This window comes from Sorex araneus, chromosome 9 (genome assembly GCF_027595985.1).
Source record: "Sorex araneus isolate mSorAra2 chromosome 9, mSorAra2.pri, whole genome shotgun sequence".
In the NCBI taxonomy this organism is placed as follows: Eukaryota; Metazoa; Chordata; class Mammalia; order Eulipotyphla; family Soricidae; genus Sorex; species Sorex araneus.
The window spans coordinates 59,971,355-59,989,201 of NC_073310.1; the positions used below are offsets into that span (position 1 = coordinate 59,971,355).

Genomic DNA, 17,847 nt, shown 5'->3' on the forward strand with positions numbered 1-17,847 from the left:
CAAGTACACTGTCCTAGCAAGGTCTGACCTTACAAGTTAACAGAGTTTGATTAGAGGAAGAGCAGATATACTGTTAGAAGTGGTTACAGATAAACAAAGGAATGGAAGTGACCTGGAAGCACTTTGATGGGTGTGACTGATATAACTAAACTCCTAGTGGCAAGGGGAGTAGGACATACCAATGTAGTCTAGAATAGTTTAGAGATTATTACCAGATAAGCCCAAACTCTGTGGCAAGGAGAAAGGACAAACCAAGGATATCCAACAGCTGGTAACACAGATAGTGCTTTATTGTTCTGGATGGGACATCAGGTAGCCCTGCCATGATGGCACTAAGGATCTCGGGGTGATGTTAGAAGGAACTGAGGTGATCTAAAAGTAAGTCCAATATTAGAAAGTGGTTTCTTAGCCAAAGGCAATGGAAACTTGGAAGTGGTTGTTAGTAGGAAGCATATCATAGCAGGGCAGATAGTAGAGGACAGGAGAAGGAGCACTGGAACAATGAAGAAGGGAAGCTGACGGAGAGTGTGGTGATGGAATGGTTTATGCATGAAATTCTACCATTCATGGTTAATAGTATAAGTCATGATACCTAAAAAATATAAATAAAAGATTGCTTTTTCAAAAACTTCAGCACTTGCCTGAGTACGGGAGACAAATACACTACAGTTTCAATGAAAGTACCCCACAATACCCTCACCCCTCAAAAAGAGGTTGTACAATAAATCATACCAACTAAATTTTATAGTTAACTGCCTGATTGTGGCAGAAATCATCAAAGAAAGAGCATATGCTATGAATCCACACACCAACGCACACCAGATCACTGAACAATTCTGAATGACATGAGACTCTATACCCTAAGCCAGGTCATTTTACTGAAGAGCAGCAGAGAAACTTGGAAGTCAAATAATCTAAAGCATTCTTGAGTTTAAAAGCACTCCCACAAATGACTTTTAAAAAATACAAATTATTTAATATTGCTTTGAATTCCTATTACTGTAGAAAGTGGATGAAAAAAATTCCAAGTGCTTGGCCTACAGTATAGAGGGATAGAAACAATCCATTATAATGCAGTTAATTTGGATCCTGGGACGAACAGAAGGAGACTTTTGGAAATAGCATGGCCCTTCACTTGCTTTCTGAAGACAGAAAAGTGCCTCTTATTAACTAACCACTATGTTTAGGTTTGGAGAGGGTTTGAAAAAAATAAAAAGAAGAATAGAAAAAGTGAGAAAGTCCAGCTTATGTATGCTTTGTATGCAGAAGGCCAGGGTGAGATACGCAGAACCACACAGTTGTGTCCCACACAATCTCTTAAGCAGAGTCAGAATTAGCCCCTGAGCACCTCAAGGAGCTCAGAGCTGAGCAGGCCAGATAAATCCTTCTCCTATGTAAAGAACTGTAATGGTTGTACGATAGTGAATAATGAGAAGGTATCTAGCACACAACCACAGTTAGTTACATGCTCAGTACTTTTATTGCTGTGTTCACTTACTGGAAAACAAGCAAATAATGAAGCTCCTCTGCAGTTTCCTAAGGCCAGCTCTCAGTAATCACACATAGCGACATCTTTAGTCAATGCCACATTCAACGATATCTAGTCGGTGGCTTTACGTAGCCGTGGTGAGAATATTTACATCAATGAAACAGTTAAGACTATTTCTTTGGCTTACTTGGGGGTTATATCAGGACTTATTCCTAACTCTGTGCTGAGGAATTACTCCTTGTGAGCGCCAGGAGCAACATGGGACACCAGGGCTCAATCTTGTGTCAGCCACATGCAAGGTAAGTGCTTTAAGTCTTGTACTATCTCTTCAGCGCAAATAAGGCGATTTTCTCTCTCTAGAAGAGCCAGTGGTTAAATTTACAATGACGTGCTAATTCTTGTCATGAATGGCATTATTGTGGCACTAAAGTTTCACTAGTTACCATATTTCGAATTGTAATTTAGCAACTCTAGTACATACATGTGTGTGTGTGTGTGTGTGTGTGTCCTTTGAGATAAAAAGCTATTGCTACTTTCCCAAAGAACCAAAAGAGATGAGTCAGTGACAAGCTTCAGCATGACCTAAAACCCCAAAAGAAACAAAATCCTGCTTCTAATCAGAAGTGATTAAAGTTTTTCAGTTCTCACCAAATCTCTGTAATTTGTCTCTTTTGTTGAGGATATCAAAAACTGGGTGTAAATAAATGAAAAGTGAACAAACCCTTGATGGACGAAAACCAGGATGCCATTTGTGATTTCTGACAAAGGTATATTACTTTTCCCCCAAAGTAGATTTCTGAAATACTGAAAAACATGATGAAAAATGTGAATTTTCTCCACAAAGTAGATGAGGAAGGACAAAGGCTTCTCCCAGAGAAAGGAAGCAAAGTTTCTGAGCACTGTTTTGCCTTAAGAGAGAAGATCTTCAAAGTACTGCCCCATAGTTGGAAGTCTGTCTCATGAGCTGGGGGAGAAGGCAGGGGGAACAGAGAAGGGATCACTAAGACAATGGTGGTTGGAGGAATCATTCAGGATGGGAGATTTGTGCTGAAAGTGGATAAAGGACCAAACATGAAAACCTCTCATTATCTGTATTGCAAACCATAATGCCAAAAGTAGAGAGAGAGTATAGGGGAAAATTGTCTGCTATGGAGGCAGGGGGTGGGTTGGAAAGGGGGGATATACTGGGACATTGGTGGTGGAGAACGTGCACTGGTGGAGGGATGGGTATTTGATCATTGTATGATTGAAACTCAAACATGAAAGCTGAACTGTATCTACCAGGTGGTTCTCAGTGGGTACTTGCTGTTCTATGCTTGTAGGTCACTCCCGGTGGTGCTGGGCTCAGGAGACTCTATGCTATCAGGTATTAAATCTAAGCCTCTGGCATGCAAAGCATGTGGTAAAATCACGTGATTTCTCTCTTTGGCTACAGAAGTGTCTTACTTTAATATGATGCTGGGCACACAAATACAATAATACTTCTCAAAGTTTACTGAACATTGACTGTTATACTATTTATTCAGTGACTGAATGAACTGTTCCTCCATATTCACACCATCAGGGATCACATATAAACCGTTTCTCATGATTATTTAGAATAGTTCACATTTTTTCCCCTTAAAAAGTGTGGGTCCAGACTAGCAACATCACTTGGATACCTTTAACAAATGCAATTTCTTGGGGTTTGCCTGGACCTACTGAATCAGTCTTGAGTTGTCAGCATTGGATATATTATTGAAATTTGCTGAGAGAGTAGGTAGGATTGATTGATGTTAAAGATTTCATTATTATTTTTATAGCTGTAAGTAGGTGGTTTTATTTCCCCATGAATTCAGTTTTTATTTAAGTTTACAACAGTATCAACATCATTTTGTTCTTATATTTTTGTTCCACCATGCCCACAATAAGCCAAGAACCCGCAACCTTTATCCCAAAGTCCCTTCTCTCCTCCCTCTCAGCCTCATTGAACTCTTCTATATTAAATTTTCTCACACATACAGCCAAAAAGGTAAATACTAAACTGATAGATGTGTTAATTAACTTTGATGGGTGTAATGTTTTCACACTGTGCATGGGTATCAAATCATTGTCACTCAATATTCAATAATTTCATTTGATTATACTTTAATCAAGTCAGAAAGATAAACTACATTGGAAAAAATAATAGAAACTAGGGTAAAGTTCGGCAATATATATTTACAAAGGCAAATCTGATCTCAATAAAATAGAGAAGCACTGTGTTGAGATGTCAAATGAGAGTAAATTCAAATTTGCACAAGAAGTACTTGGGCATGATATGGGCATGAGATTGGTCAGAGATGACTCATGTCCCTTAGTCTCCTTTGTACTGTCTGGCCAGTGTTGGCTGAGCAAGCATCTCCTGAGGGAAACAGTTTCCCCTTGTTCCCTTTATCAGTAAAATGAGCAGTGCTAGCTGAACACATCCAAAATCCTCTGGCTTCAGTGGTTTGAATAAAATTCAGTCTGGGGTCTTCCTACAAAATTCAGTATGATCACATTTTTAACAACATTATTCTTATAGAGAGAGCTTTTCTTTCAAAAATGATCCAGAATCTATTCCTTGTGCTTAGAAGTCCTCCAGAGAAGATAAAGCATAAAATAAAAATACTCAATTGCTCTAAATTCAGTATGCTTTCCCTTCTAATATTCATCCCCTTACTCCATGAAAACTTCTTCAAATACATATTTACTAAATTTTAACTCACTCAAAAAATTTTTGTTAAAATGCATTTACATTTAAACATACAATTATCTCGTTATATAAAAAAGCACCTCAGCCACAAGTGAACCTATTCCTGGACCGCGCAACACTTCATACCACATGTCTTCCCCATACTCCAAGAGTATTTGATGGTGTTCAAAGTAGGAGGCAACCAATCTTAGAGGCAATTTTTTTACAGATATGTATAATATATATATATATATATATATAAAAGCACACAAGGATCAACCTTTAACAACATGTGAGTGATCTCTTATAGAAGGGCTTAATAGCCCCTCAGTAAAATACAACAATCTTCACACTCTTTCCTCTAAGGAAACTTTTTGTAGCATTTCAGTATTTTTTCATAGTAAAAAAACACAAAATATATTATTTCATTTCTAATTTGGGGCAAGGCTTGGGGTTCAGGATGGAAACAACTGAAATATGGTGGTGAGATTGATGTTTGAATATTAAATGTAATAAACAAATACTGTAAACTACTTTATAAAATAAAAAAGTTATAAAAGCACCTCACTTTCATATGATAAAGAACGAAACCTTGAGAATGAAAAGCTTTGAATAAAAGTATGAGAGGTCAAAAATTAGAATTATTGGTAGTGGCCTTGTTCTCCGCCTTTCTCTTCCTTGTGCTGACGCGGCTCGGTCCTCGTCAACCTCCAGCCCACCGTCTCCTGACCAAGCATCATGCCTTCTATTAAGTTGCAGAGTTCCGATGGAGAGATTTTTGAAGTCGATGTGGAAATTACCAAACAGTCTGTGACTATCAAAACCATGTTGGAAGATTTGGGAATGGATGATGAAGGAGATGTGACCCAGTTCCTCTTCCAAATGTTAATGTAGCAATATTAAAAATGGTTATTCAGTGGTGCACCCACCACAAGGATGACCCCCGCCCTCCTCCTGAGGACTATGAGAACAAAGAAAAGCGAACAGATGATATCCCTGTTTGGGACCAAGAATTCCTGAAAGTGGACCAAGGAACACTTTTTGAACTTATCCTGGCTGCAAACTACTTAGACATCAAAGGTTTGCTTGATGTCCCATGCAAGACTGTTGCCAATATGATTAAGGGGTAGACACCTGAGGAGAGTCGGAAGACCTTCAACATCAAAAATAACTACCAAAGAAGTCCTCTACCGAAGAGGAGAAAGCCCAGGTATGCAAAGGAAACCAGTGGTGTGAAGAAAAGTGAAATGCTTTGCCTGACACTGTAACACTGTAAGGATTGTTCCAAATACTAGTTGCACTGCTCTGTTTATAATTGTTAATATTAGACAAACTGTAGACAAATGCAGCAGCAAATCAATTGTATTAGCAGAATATTGTCCTCTTTGCATGTGTAGTTTGAGTACAGATTCCAGACCTACAGCTTGAGTTTCTTCTCTTATGATCAAAAGGGTTTTTTTTTCTTTTTTTGCTCTGAATAAAACTGAACTGTGGGTTCTCTCTAGAAAGTGGCATTTTGGGCTTTCCTTCTTTTGTAAAGCAATTTCTGCCTAGTTTATTGTCTAGTTGACTTTAGTGACCTATTAAAAGTTGGCGCTGTAAATAAAAAAAAATTAGAATTATTTCTCTGTTCAAGTATACAGCAATGCCACAATGGATACAAAATTCTTTAAATGTGCTAACAATGACTTCTCGGCAAAAGCACGATACAAAAGTCGATGTAGCATACCTCAAGGGGCTTCCTGTTGTAGTAGAGACATCACTGGCATAATCAAGGTCCATCACAGAAACCAAAGCGGACTCCAATGAGGCCCAGAAGATTGCATCTTTTGGTTGCCCATTACTATGTATCCCAGAGCAAACACCACTGCAAGGCCTCATTCTCTTTAATGCACCACCCTCACATATTGCTGATTTTGAGTCTCAAAACCAATAGATTCAGATATGACCCAAAACTAACAGAGTTGAATATGGTTACTTCTGTACCATATTGAAAGATAACTTATTTCATGCATCCCAAAGCAATGATGCCATTAGATAAGAATTCCTATTGAGCCTTCGTTCATGCTTCTGGTCTTAAACAATTTTTGTCACTTCCAGTATAACACTTTTTTTTCTCCTGTAATATTTATTTAATGTTGCACATGTATCAGAAGCAGAGGCTGAAAGGAAGGGGTTTTCAAGGCACATGTATTCAAAAGTGCTTAGGGATTCATTAAAGTTCAATTGTAGAATATCATTGGGTATCAATGTACTTTTACCTATTGGGGTAGAATGCTGTGATCATTGTTGACACACGCAGTGAGAATCAGTGGTCTGTATTCATATCTTGAATCTAAATTCTGCACAGTATATTTTGCTACTATTGAGTGAGCTCCACTTTTGGGGCCCTAATAATGTAAACATTCCAGTGAGGCTTTTAACCAGTGAGCCAGAAAACACAAAGGGACTATCAAGTAACACTGCAAAATCTGGTTGTGAAAAAACAGAAGGGAAATTCCTGCTAATAACAATTGAGACACCATATACTCCTGTTTAGTCATAACCGGCAGCTTCTAGTATTGCCTGGCAGTACAGGAGTACAATTTAAGATAAACTATGGCAGCTTAAGGGAACTTAACGTAGTGCTACTCAGTCTCCCCAGCACTAAAATAACTGCGTAGTTAAGCCTCCATCGATTTTATTTTCTTACTCCCTAGATTAGTGAGTTATATGCATTGATAATGGGTGTTCCAACTGATTATGTAAAATGGCAATCAAGGAGCAATGGATTGTTCAAGGTCTGTTCAGACACTGTATAGCTGTCACAGTTTAAAGGGAAATTGCAATTACAAAGTGACAAACCACAAAGGTGTGTGCTCTGATACCACAATTACAAGCATGAGGGACAGAAGGGAGCTACCTTACAAAACATTATAACAAGAGTTTGAATATGTGATACAAGTACAAAGTCACTGGCGCAGGGTACCATACAACTTCAGAGACCATCCCACCCTAATGGAGACAAGAACAAAAACAAAGACAGGAAGAAAGTAGAGGGAAAGGAGAGAGGAAAAGGCAATAGCATCAGACTCCCACCCACTGGTTCTTGAGCCAGTGTGTAAAGCAGGATGTAGAAGTACAAACAACCCCTCCTCTACTGCATTTTGCCCATTTTTGTTACTATTATATAACATCTCTTCCCAAACTCACCTGATATGATAATTAATAGGAAATACTGTATTTTGTAATCAGGGTTTTTGAAGGGATTCAAAGATGGTCTATGACAACCGAGAGAAGAGGGGTGGAAAAGAAAACTATGAAAATTAAACACTAGTTCTAGAAAGTCTGAACTCATGGTTACTGTTCTGTGTTTCTACACACTATATATAATGGGGAAGGGGATGCTGGAAAAACTCTAGATTTCCTTCAGACTTGCAGTTCCCAAATTCCACCTGATTTCTGGAAGTTTTATATTCTAAAGAAATCTGGAATCTTTCAGACTGGTATTCTACCAGTCATACACAAATGTATTTAGAATGACTTATTTGGAATTTTTTAAAAAAGATCTTTTGGATTAATATCTGCCATGGTGTATTTCAGGTATAAAAATTTCTAAATTCAAGTAAAGCACCCAAAGGCACACGATGTTTCAAGGCTCCTCTAATTAGGTATGAACTTCCAATAAATAGTTAAAATGAATTTAATAAAACATGAATGAGGTCCCTACTAAGAAAGTAACCAAGTAAACCCATTGTTCTAAAGATATCTCTTTCAAACTCTTTTCCTTTCAGAGAAAAAGCACTTTATAGTAGTTTTTTTTTTATCCAAAGGTTAAATGGAATAAGGCTCTTATTCAACTGTTTCTAATAAAAAGATATTTGATTTCTTTTTTCTCCTTAGAAGTGTGTTCATAAAGCACCTTGATTTTCCTTCTAGATATCTTTATTATTACTGCCACAAAAATCATCCAACAATTATGTATAATAAAAAGGGCTTATCAGATGGGGCACTTAGTGATACTGGGCTGGGGTGTGGCAACATCTGGCTGTGTTCAAGGCTTACTCCTGGCTCTGAATTCAGGGAGTACTCCTGGCACTGGTCAGGGTATCATATGCCGTGCCAGGGATTGAACCCAAGTCAGTCATGTGCAAGGAAAGACTCGATCCAGTTGCATGACTTTTGTAGAAGGTCTGATGATAATCTGTGATTAAATTATCTTTCTCATCAAGACTAATTTTTTTGTTTGGAAAGTGAGTGATCAAACAAGATGACCGCTAAAATCCAAATGTGAACTCATAACTCAACTATCAGCAAAAGGAGTTACTGTAACTTCGCTTTATATTTATGCTTCTAATCAGCTGTTTGTCTTCAATAAGAAATGAAACCTGGATCTACCCAGCTACTACGAAAGACCTATACTTTCCTCCCAAGCCCCTAAGGCCTTAGCAAACAGCAAACCACTCCACTTGCTTCTCTAAAAAGTCTAGGTCAGTTTGGGAGTTTAATTTGGAAAACAACAACAAAAACTATGTGATTCATATCTCATCTAGAGCTAAATAATTTGTTAAGATGTCTCATTTCCCCATCCTGAGCTAATTCTGAAAAGCAACAAGGGGAGCAGTGGAACAAATTTCAAATAGGAGGCGACATCATAGTACTGCAAAAGAGATGTATGAAGTCTCAAATGCCTCTGCCAACAATATTTCATATGCAATTATAATTAAATTGGGAAAGAGATTTGGTTACAGAGAATGCAGCTTTATCAAATATTTTACCAAATAGCCAAAGATAATATGCCACCTTTCTGATTTACATGTCTAAATCTCAAAGGATAGTGTAGTCAATAGATTATAATCATTTATTCTAGCTCTGCAGGCTTTATTACTTTGAATAAAGCACACAGTGAGTGAACAAGAACTTCATCTTCACTCACAGAAGGGTCAAAACATTCACTCTCCCTAACAGCATGGGATAAGTAAAAAGGAAGCATGAAATTAGCCATTTGTGTCTGCTTTAACAAATGTATAACAAGAGACTTATCACTGTAAAATCAAGCTTGATTACACCCCGAGATGAAAAAAAGGGTGTGATTAACCTCATCTACTCTTCTTTATGTGAATAACTAGCAATATACTGAGAAAAATTTATTTAGGAACATGTGTTAATCCAAGAAGACATTACATGTAATGAAAAACAAGTCAGATGTCTGCTTAAGAACTGAGCTTACAAGAATGTGCTGATCTAAATCAGACAATCTCAAAGGAATAAATTATTCCTTTGCAGGAGACTGCAGTAAAAAAAGAGCATGTGTACATGTTAAACTCTCTGGTGTCACCTAATATACTGCAGAAGTAATAAGATTGCATATAACTCAAACTTTGAAAAAGAATCTTATTCTACTTTCACTGCACAAATTGGATTGTTAGGAGAAATAAATTGTTTAAGTGGTATAAATATGAGGCTAGTTTAGTGACATATACCATTAAATCTTTTCTTAATAAGGCATGGCTATGATCTTAAAAGCTGCAACTTTAGGGGCTGGAGCAGATAATACAGAGGGCAGGGCATTTGCCTTGCATATGGCTGATCCTGGTTCCATCCCCAGCATCTCATATGGTGCCCTGAGCACTGCCAGGACTAATTCCTAAGTGCATAGCCACGAGTAACCCCTGAGCATAGCCTGGTGTGCACCCCTCCCCCCGGCTAAAAAAAAAAAAAGCTGCAACTTTACAAACTTCTCCTGAATACTTCTAAAGACCCAAAACACTTCTAATAGTCAACAATCACTGGTATCCACTCATTCATTTTCCAACCAACTTGTTCCAGTTCAGGAATGAAGGTGGCCAGGCCAATCTTGACAGCTCAGGGACTCAAGTAGGGCACCACCTTGGATTGGAAGCTCTACTATAGGTCTCCACTAACCTACATATCAAACTCACATGAAGTGAAACAATGGAAAGATTAATAGAAAACCATCTATGTGCTCATAAACCAGGAATCTGGCTACCTATACTGTTATATAGTTTGTATAAAATTGGTATTACTGCAGGGGCTGGAGCGATAGCACAGTGGGTAGGGTATTTGCCTTGCACACGGCCGACCTGGGTTCAATTCCCAGCATCCTATATGGTCCCCTAAGCACTGCTAGGGGTAATTCCTGAGTGCAGAGTCAGGAGTGACCCCTGTGCATTGCCAGATGTGACCCAAAAAGCAAAAAAAAAAAAATAATATGACTGTAGAAAAGTTATGCAACATAAAAGTAACAATGCCATGAGTTGACATGGAAAGACCATTATTTATAGCATATTATTAAGTGAAGAATTTAGACAACAGAGGCCATTTTTGGTAAAACTGAATACATAGAATGTAAATGTATGGATCAATTGAATATTATCTGGAAGTATGTATATGAAAACATTAAAACAGGAAAGTTATATGTGTATGATTTCTCTATATTTTACATTTCTTAAAGTATTTACATTACCTATAGTTCAGAAAACCAAGAAAACTGTAAATTGTAAACCCTTATTAAATTGTAAAACAAATCTGTACTATACATTATGCTTTTATAATTAATTTCTATACAGTTCTAGATTGAAGAATAAAAATAAAGATACACAGTTGTTCTTATAAACTCCTTAAGTGCCGATGTTCAAATTAAGTTTATATATAAAATATGTATTTATGTTTTATAAACATCCCAACTACTGAATTTCACAAGTAGAGTTTCCTTACAAGAAACACTGATAGGCCAGATAGTGCAGTGGGCAGGGTGCTTGCTCTGCACATGGTCTACCCTGGTCCAATATCTGGCACCACATATGTTTCCCCCGCAAGGGGTGATCCTTGAGTGCAGAGCCAGGAGTTGGCCCTGAGCATTGCATGGTGTGGCCCAAAAACAAACAAAAATTTTGAGATATTCACACTATTTAACAAGTAAGAATAAAGAATATGTGTAAAGAATAAGAATAGTTCCCCCAGTATACCTCTACAAATGCAAAGTTCTACAAATGCAAAAGACCTGCACTGTAAAATAGAGACAATGACTTAATCAAATGACAAAAGATGTGCACCAGTAAAGCCAAGTCTTACCCTTGAACCCTTTGAATGTGGCTGCATAGGACTGACTTTCCCCATTACTTTGATGCCTTCCCACTTGTTATACACACTTTCTGAGTTGCTTTTGTTAAAATTTGTTTCATCCTATTGTTGAGTGCAGGTTGCCTGTATTTTGTGAAGTTTTCAAATCTGCACTCTCCATTGTGTTTACTGGGGGTTGGCGAGGGGTCCTATTTTAGAATGATTTTCAGAATAAAATCTGGGTTGGAAAGACAACCCAGGAGATTCAATATTCCACTTATCTTCAGAGCAAGAGAAATAGGGAGCGGGGAGAATGGAAACATTCACCCTTTTACAGCAATGTGACTTGGTTTCATTAGAGAGAGGATATTTCCACAGTGTAAGTTCACAACTGATGAGAAAGATGGGAAAGAGGAAAAAATGCGGAGGGAAGCTTTAAAAGAACACATACAAACTAGTATGACAGAGGGAATCAGCTCCGCAGAAATACATTTTGATTTGTTTTTCAGTATTTATGGAGACTCTGTCAAATCCATGAAATAGGAAGGGGATCCAGGAGTTGCTAAACAGCTCATTTAACCTAGTCACCTGAGAACACAGTTTACCAAACTTGAAATCAATTTTAAGTGCAAATGGAACTATGAATCATATTCTGATTAGCCGCTAAGTTATCTCCCTGCCTTTGAGAAGAGAACCCAGTGTTTCTGCACTGCATTCAGAGTTCCACCATACGTGCACGTTACACTGCAAGCAGCCTTTCAGGTGTTGCTTCTCAGCCCGCTGGAAGCACTTTTCTTACCTAAATGTTTCCAGCAAGTATTTCAACAAGTGTAAGTCTGAGCGTTCCTGCTTGGAACCCACTCTTTAACTGTCCAGTTTATCCATCATGCTAGACCCCCACAATCTACTACCTCTTTTTTGTTTGCTTGCTTTGTTTTGTTTTCCAAGAGAGTGGTACACCCAGCTGTGCTCAGCACTTACATGTCTGGCTCTGTGCTCAAGAATCACTACTGGCAGGGACCCTATGTGGTATCAGCAACTGAACCAGGGCCAGCTTTGTACAAGGCAAGTCCTTACCTGCTGGACTATCTCTCCACCTCCCCCCACCCCATGCCACTATTTGGAATCTCAGCTGACCCGACACTTGAAATGAAGACTTGAAATGAAGAACTTGTATTTTAAATTTGTCTTCCCCCTAGTAAGCATCACTGACTCACACGAGGAATTGGATAGGCTTTGTAAATGAACAGTCAAACAAGAAAAGGCAATTAGATTGCAAAAACATATAGGTTGCTTTAGAGTTGGGAAATAATTATTTCCCTCTACCTGGAATGCTCATTCTCTGCATAGCCATAGGACAAATTTTTACACTGTTTTTCAGATTCCATGTAACTGTCAACCTTTCAATAAAAGCAGATGCGAAACATTGTGTGTCATGCTGTAAACTGGTTTCTGATCCCTGGCTCAACTATTCCTTGCCTGTTTGGTCTCCCTGTTTATTTACAATTTGCAAATGCTCTTCTTTGTCATGTTTATTTTTTGTTGACTGTCCTCTCTGTTTCCTAAGTAAACTCTGAGAAGGCAGCAATTTTTGGCCTTATTATGCACTGTTGTAATCCAAGCACCAAAAAGAAGGCCTGGCTAGGAGTGTTTCTGCAAATATTTGTTGTATTCATTAATGGCTGTGCAAATAAAACATGTTGTTGGTGGCAGAGTTTCTTACTAAGTTTGGAATCTTTGTTAAGAGTTACTCATTCTCCACTGGCACACATTCAAAAGAACAAAAGCAACCAGTGCTGGTGTGGATGTGGGGAAAAAGGGATGCTCTTTCACTGTTGGTGGAAATGTTGACTTGTCCAGCCTTTCTGGAAAACAATATGGACAGTCCTTCAAAAACTAGAAATTGAACTTCCATATGACCCCACAATACCACTTCTGGGAATATATCCCGAGGATGCAAAAAAGCACAGTAGAAATGACATCTGCACCTATATATTCATTGCAGCATTGTTCACAATAGCCAAAATCTGGAAGCAACCCAAATGCCCTAAAACAGATGACTGGTTAAGGAAACTTTGGTACATCTACACAGTGGAATACTATGCAGCTGTTAAGACATATGAAGTCATGAAATTTGCTTACAAATGGATAGACATGGAGAGTATCATGCTAAGTGAAATGAGTCAGAAAGAGAGGGACAGACATAGAGGGACTGCACTCATTTGTGGAGTATAGAATAACATCACATGAGGCTGACACCGAAAGACAGTAGATACAAGAGCCAAGAGGATTGCCCCATCGCTGTAAGACTGTTTCATGAGTGGAGGGAAGAAGGCAGATGGAATAGAGAAGGGATCACTAAGAAAATGATGGCTGGAGGAACCAGTTGGGATGGGAGATGCATACCGAAAGTAGATAACAGAACAAACATGATGACCTCTCAGTGTCTGTGTTGGAGGCCATAATGCCCAAGAGTAGAGAGAGTATGGGGAATATTGTCTGCCACGGAGACAAGGGGAGGGTGGGAAAGGGGGGTTTTACCGGGGATCTTGGTGGTGGGGAATGTGCACTGGTGGAGGGATGGGTGTTTGATCATTGTGAGAATGTAACCCAAACATGAAAGCTTGTAAACTATCTCACAGTGATTCAATAAAAAAAATAAATAAATAAAAAGCAAATAAATAAAAATTTAAAAAAAGAGTTACTCATTCTCAGGCTGCAAGGAACAAAAGGGGAGAGGAAATGCATACCACTGTCTTTCCCCAAACCCAAAGAAAATCACAACTGGACACATGGTTGTGAAATTGCTTGATATAAAATATTAAAAGCAAAGCTTCAAAGCAGTCCGAGAAATAAAAAAGAGACATGAGAATAACAACAGGAATAAAATGTATCTTTCAAATTTCTATTCAAATTATAAAAAGAGTGATTTTTAAAAACGTGGATTCTGGGGACCAGAGAAATAGTATAGTGGGGAAGGTGCTTGCCTTGTGAACTATATGTAGCCCCTCTAGGAGCAATCCCTGAGCACCACTGGGTATATATATATGGCCCAAATATCTTCTTATATATGTGAACTCTGCAGTAAATATGGTGGTTGTCAAAGCAAGTGAGTTAGGGGCAAGAGAAGACTGCTGATAGTAGTAGGAAAATAGTAGGAAAATACTCGATATTTTGGTGCGCCTATAATGAGATTTCTAGATATATGGAGATGAGGCATACTAACAAAATTTTAGTCATTATAATGGCAAATTAGTAAGTAAAAATTATAAGTTAAATGATAAAAACATTTCTTTGTGAGAACAGTCTGTACTAACGAGCATGTTTAAGTGAAAGAAATCAGAGGATCAGAAGTCCTCTCTGTTCTCCTACTCACTCCGAACTAATTTGCTTAAATTGAATTGAGAATAAATCTACAGAATGAAGTTATATTGTAAAGATTGAATTAAAGATAATACTCTTTTCTTCCTAACACAATTCTATGAAGATAATGCAAAATACAAATAGATTACCAAAAATCAAATATCAGTTTCAAATAATAAACTATTCCATTCTACAGATCTGAGTGGACAGTGAAAAGCATGCTAAATGCTCGCTTCTAGACTTGCCCCCCTCAAATTGCATTTACAGTTAAGTTAGCTGAGAATTGCTAAATGCTGACTTGAAGAAAAATTTCATTCAAATTGCTAGGATAGAAAAACTACCAAATTTTCTATTCAGTACTAAATGTGTTGATAATAAAAATCGGTCAATGTGTGAGGCTTGGTATATGTTTTTAGTAAGTACCTTCAGAGAGAATATAATAAAAGATAAGCATAACTAAGTCAACTGTGCCTTGTTTTTAACCAAGTTAGCTGTGATTTATTTTTATTAGTCTGAAAATCTCTGTTTCAGTGTCTACTTTTTTCTGTCTATCTTTCATCAGATTCTGCTGGATTTATATGATTTGCTACAAATCACTAAGCTTCTCAAGGCTCAAGTCAAACTTTTCACATGATTGAAATGCAGGTTTCCATCATTTTCCCTATGATTCTCAAAGCGATCAACTGTCACTTTCTTCCTCCTTCTGGAATCTGTGAAATTAAAACACAATCACCATGGCTCAGAACATCATTTCATCAAGGAGACAGTACATTCTCTGTCATAGTTAAAACCGGGGGAAAATAGCCCACCTCCCTTTTTATTCCATATCCAGAATAATTTATGATTTTTTAAAAATGTAAGTCACTTAGAGACCATTTAGATCATGATGATTATAAACTCCTTGTAGAGAAGTAATTTCAGTGTTCAAGAAAGATACAAGATTGACAGCTTTGAAATTGAAAATATCTTTCTCCTTCCTATCTTTCTTTTACACCAAATCCAGATGAATACATTATAATGCTAACATTTCAGACTTGCTACAACTCCAAACTTCCATTTAAACTATAAACAAAATTGGTGTTTCTGAGAGACTGTTCTTTCATTTTGTGCAACAAACACATAAAAATAGACAGCATCCATACACTCTCTTGCTGTCCTTCCTCATTCATCTCTCTAGACTCTTTACTCTTCACAATCCAGAGGGTTTCCTCTTTCATACGCACAGACACAAACACAAATATTCACAACCAACACACTGGAATGCTGCAGTAGTTCCATCCCCTTAGCACATCTCAAATGTCGCATCTCTCCCTCTGTACTCTACAACCTTTATCCAAATCACGGCCACATGCTCTGAGCTCCTAAAACAATTTCTATGGTCACTCTGCCTTTATGGCTATCTCCCTCAAATGCATTTCCTACACATCAGTCTAAATGTTTAAGAAGTTATGACCTGATTCCATCTCTATCTCTCTTCCACTCTTCCTGCAAGTTTCTCAGTGGTTTCCCATTGGCCACCAAGGTCCTGAATCATCTAGCTTCGCCTAAGACCCCTTGCTGTTCGCTAGTGGCATTTCTGTTCAAGGCACGCAGCCTTTTCCTGCCCAGGACCCACATAGTTACTGCAGCTCTGGGATTTGCTGAGCTCTAACTGCATTTTTCACAGTGGGGTTTGCTCTCCAATATTGCCAAGAACCTGTCCCTGATAACCTTTATGAAAGGCCATCTCCCCAGTACTACTCAGATATCTAATCCTCCCTGACCTGCCACAAGAGCATTTTAGCCATTTGATCGTATCTGATTTCCTTCTCCACTTGCTTAGCTGTGTCTCCCCCTCAAGCTTCATAAAGTAAGAGCCTTAAGTTGTTTCTACTGCTGGGATGTACATGCCCAGTAAACACTCAATCAACATTTTGAATCATTTAAATGAATAATGTATATAGAATGCATCTTCACACATCAGTTTCTCATGAAGAATTCATGTTAAAAGAACCTACTCTTGCTGAACTGCTCTGGAAAATCTATATAGATTTTCTAGAATTAACCATTAATCTAATAAATAATGTCTAAACATTTTAATAAGTATATTTTATTAGTAATTCTAAGAAACAGAGACAAGCCTCAGGATCATGAGTTACATATAAACTTTGAAGTATCATCATCATCATCATCCCATTAATCGTCGAATTTCTCGAGCAGTTTCAGTAACGTCTCCATTCGTCCTAGCCCTGAGATTTTAGAAGCCTCTCTTAACTCATCCTTCCCAATGATGCCACATTGGAGGCTCTTTCAGGGTCGGGGGAATGAGACCCATCATTGTTGCTGGTTTTGGCATATGAATACACCTTGGGGAGTTTTCGAGGCTGTGGGCAGGAAACTCTTGGTAGCTTGGTAGGTTCTCCCACAGGGAGAACTAGGCTATAAGATGTCACTTCCAGGAGCTTGGTTTTAAGTCACTAGGTGTTGGTCGTTGGTGGGATTGCACGGCACAGGGGCAGTCCCTGGGTGTGACCACATAGCTACTAGAAAATGGGAAACCTGGGTGGAAGAGGCCCAGTCCCAATCCGAACAGGCTTGGAGGTCTCAGCCCCAGGTCCCACACACCTGGGTTCCTATAAAGTCACAAATTTTGGGAAATGTTATTTTCTTAAAGTTGCATGAATCAGTCCAGATAAGAACAAGTTCATCGAACCAAAAGCAACTATTTTGTCTTATAGTTGCCACACACCTGGACAATCAGAAGTGATAACTAGCTAACTACAGGACTTACTGAGAGCTTAACATATTCCAAGCTTCTTTCTTAATGGATACGTACCCAAGTTGATTCTTTCAACCTCAGTAATCGAAAGATAATCATATTTGTAGTATGTCTCCCATAAAGCCTCAACCAAACATAGAGGCAACCCTAGTTACCCCACGATTTTCTGGGGTTTTGACTCCCACATGAAATTTCCTGCAGTTCAACTCCTATTTATTTTGTACAGTTTAAGATTATTTAGTTTAAGCTGAACAAACTTTTGGTTTGGTTTTTATCAGGTAGGAGAACTTATCCTGTACTTATTTAAATATATTTTGGTTAGCTCATGAGGGTCCTAATGACATAAGATATCAGTATCATTTCCTGGAAAATCAACAGCCAGTTTGCTGGTGGAAAGGACTTAGGTTCTAAACAATAGCTGCTTGCAAGTACATAAGCAAGTCAAGAGACTCATCTGTACACTTAATTTTTAGATAATGT

General features: G+C 38.1%; 1 protein-coding gene and 1 pseudogene across 1 annotated transcript in view; one reads left to right on the forward strand and one right to left on the reverse strand.

Annotated features, from left to right (window-relative positions):
• Positions 1–17,847, reverse strand: part of PLXDC2 (plexin domain containing 2) — a 410,249-nt gene that overhangs the window by 287,308 nt on the left and 105,094 nt on the right. The gene's annotated exons all lie outside the window — the stretch shown is intronic.
• On the forward strand, positions 4,846–5,696 carry LOC101542300 (S-phase kinase-associated protein 1-like; annotated as a pseudogene).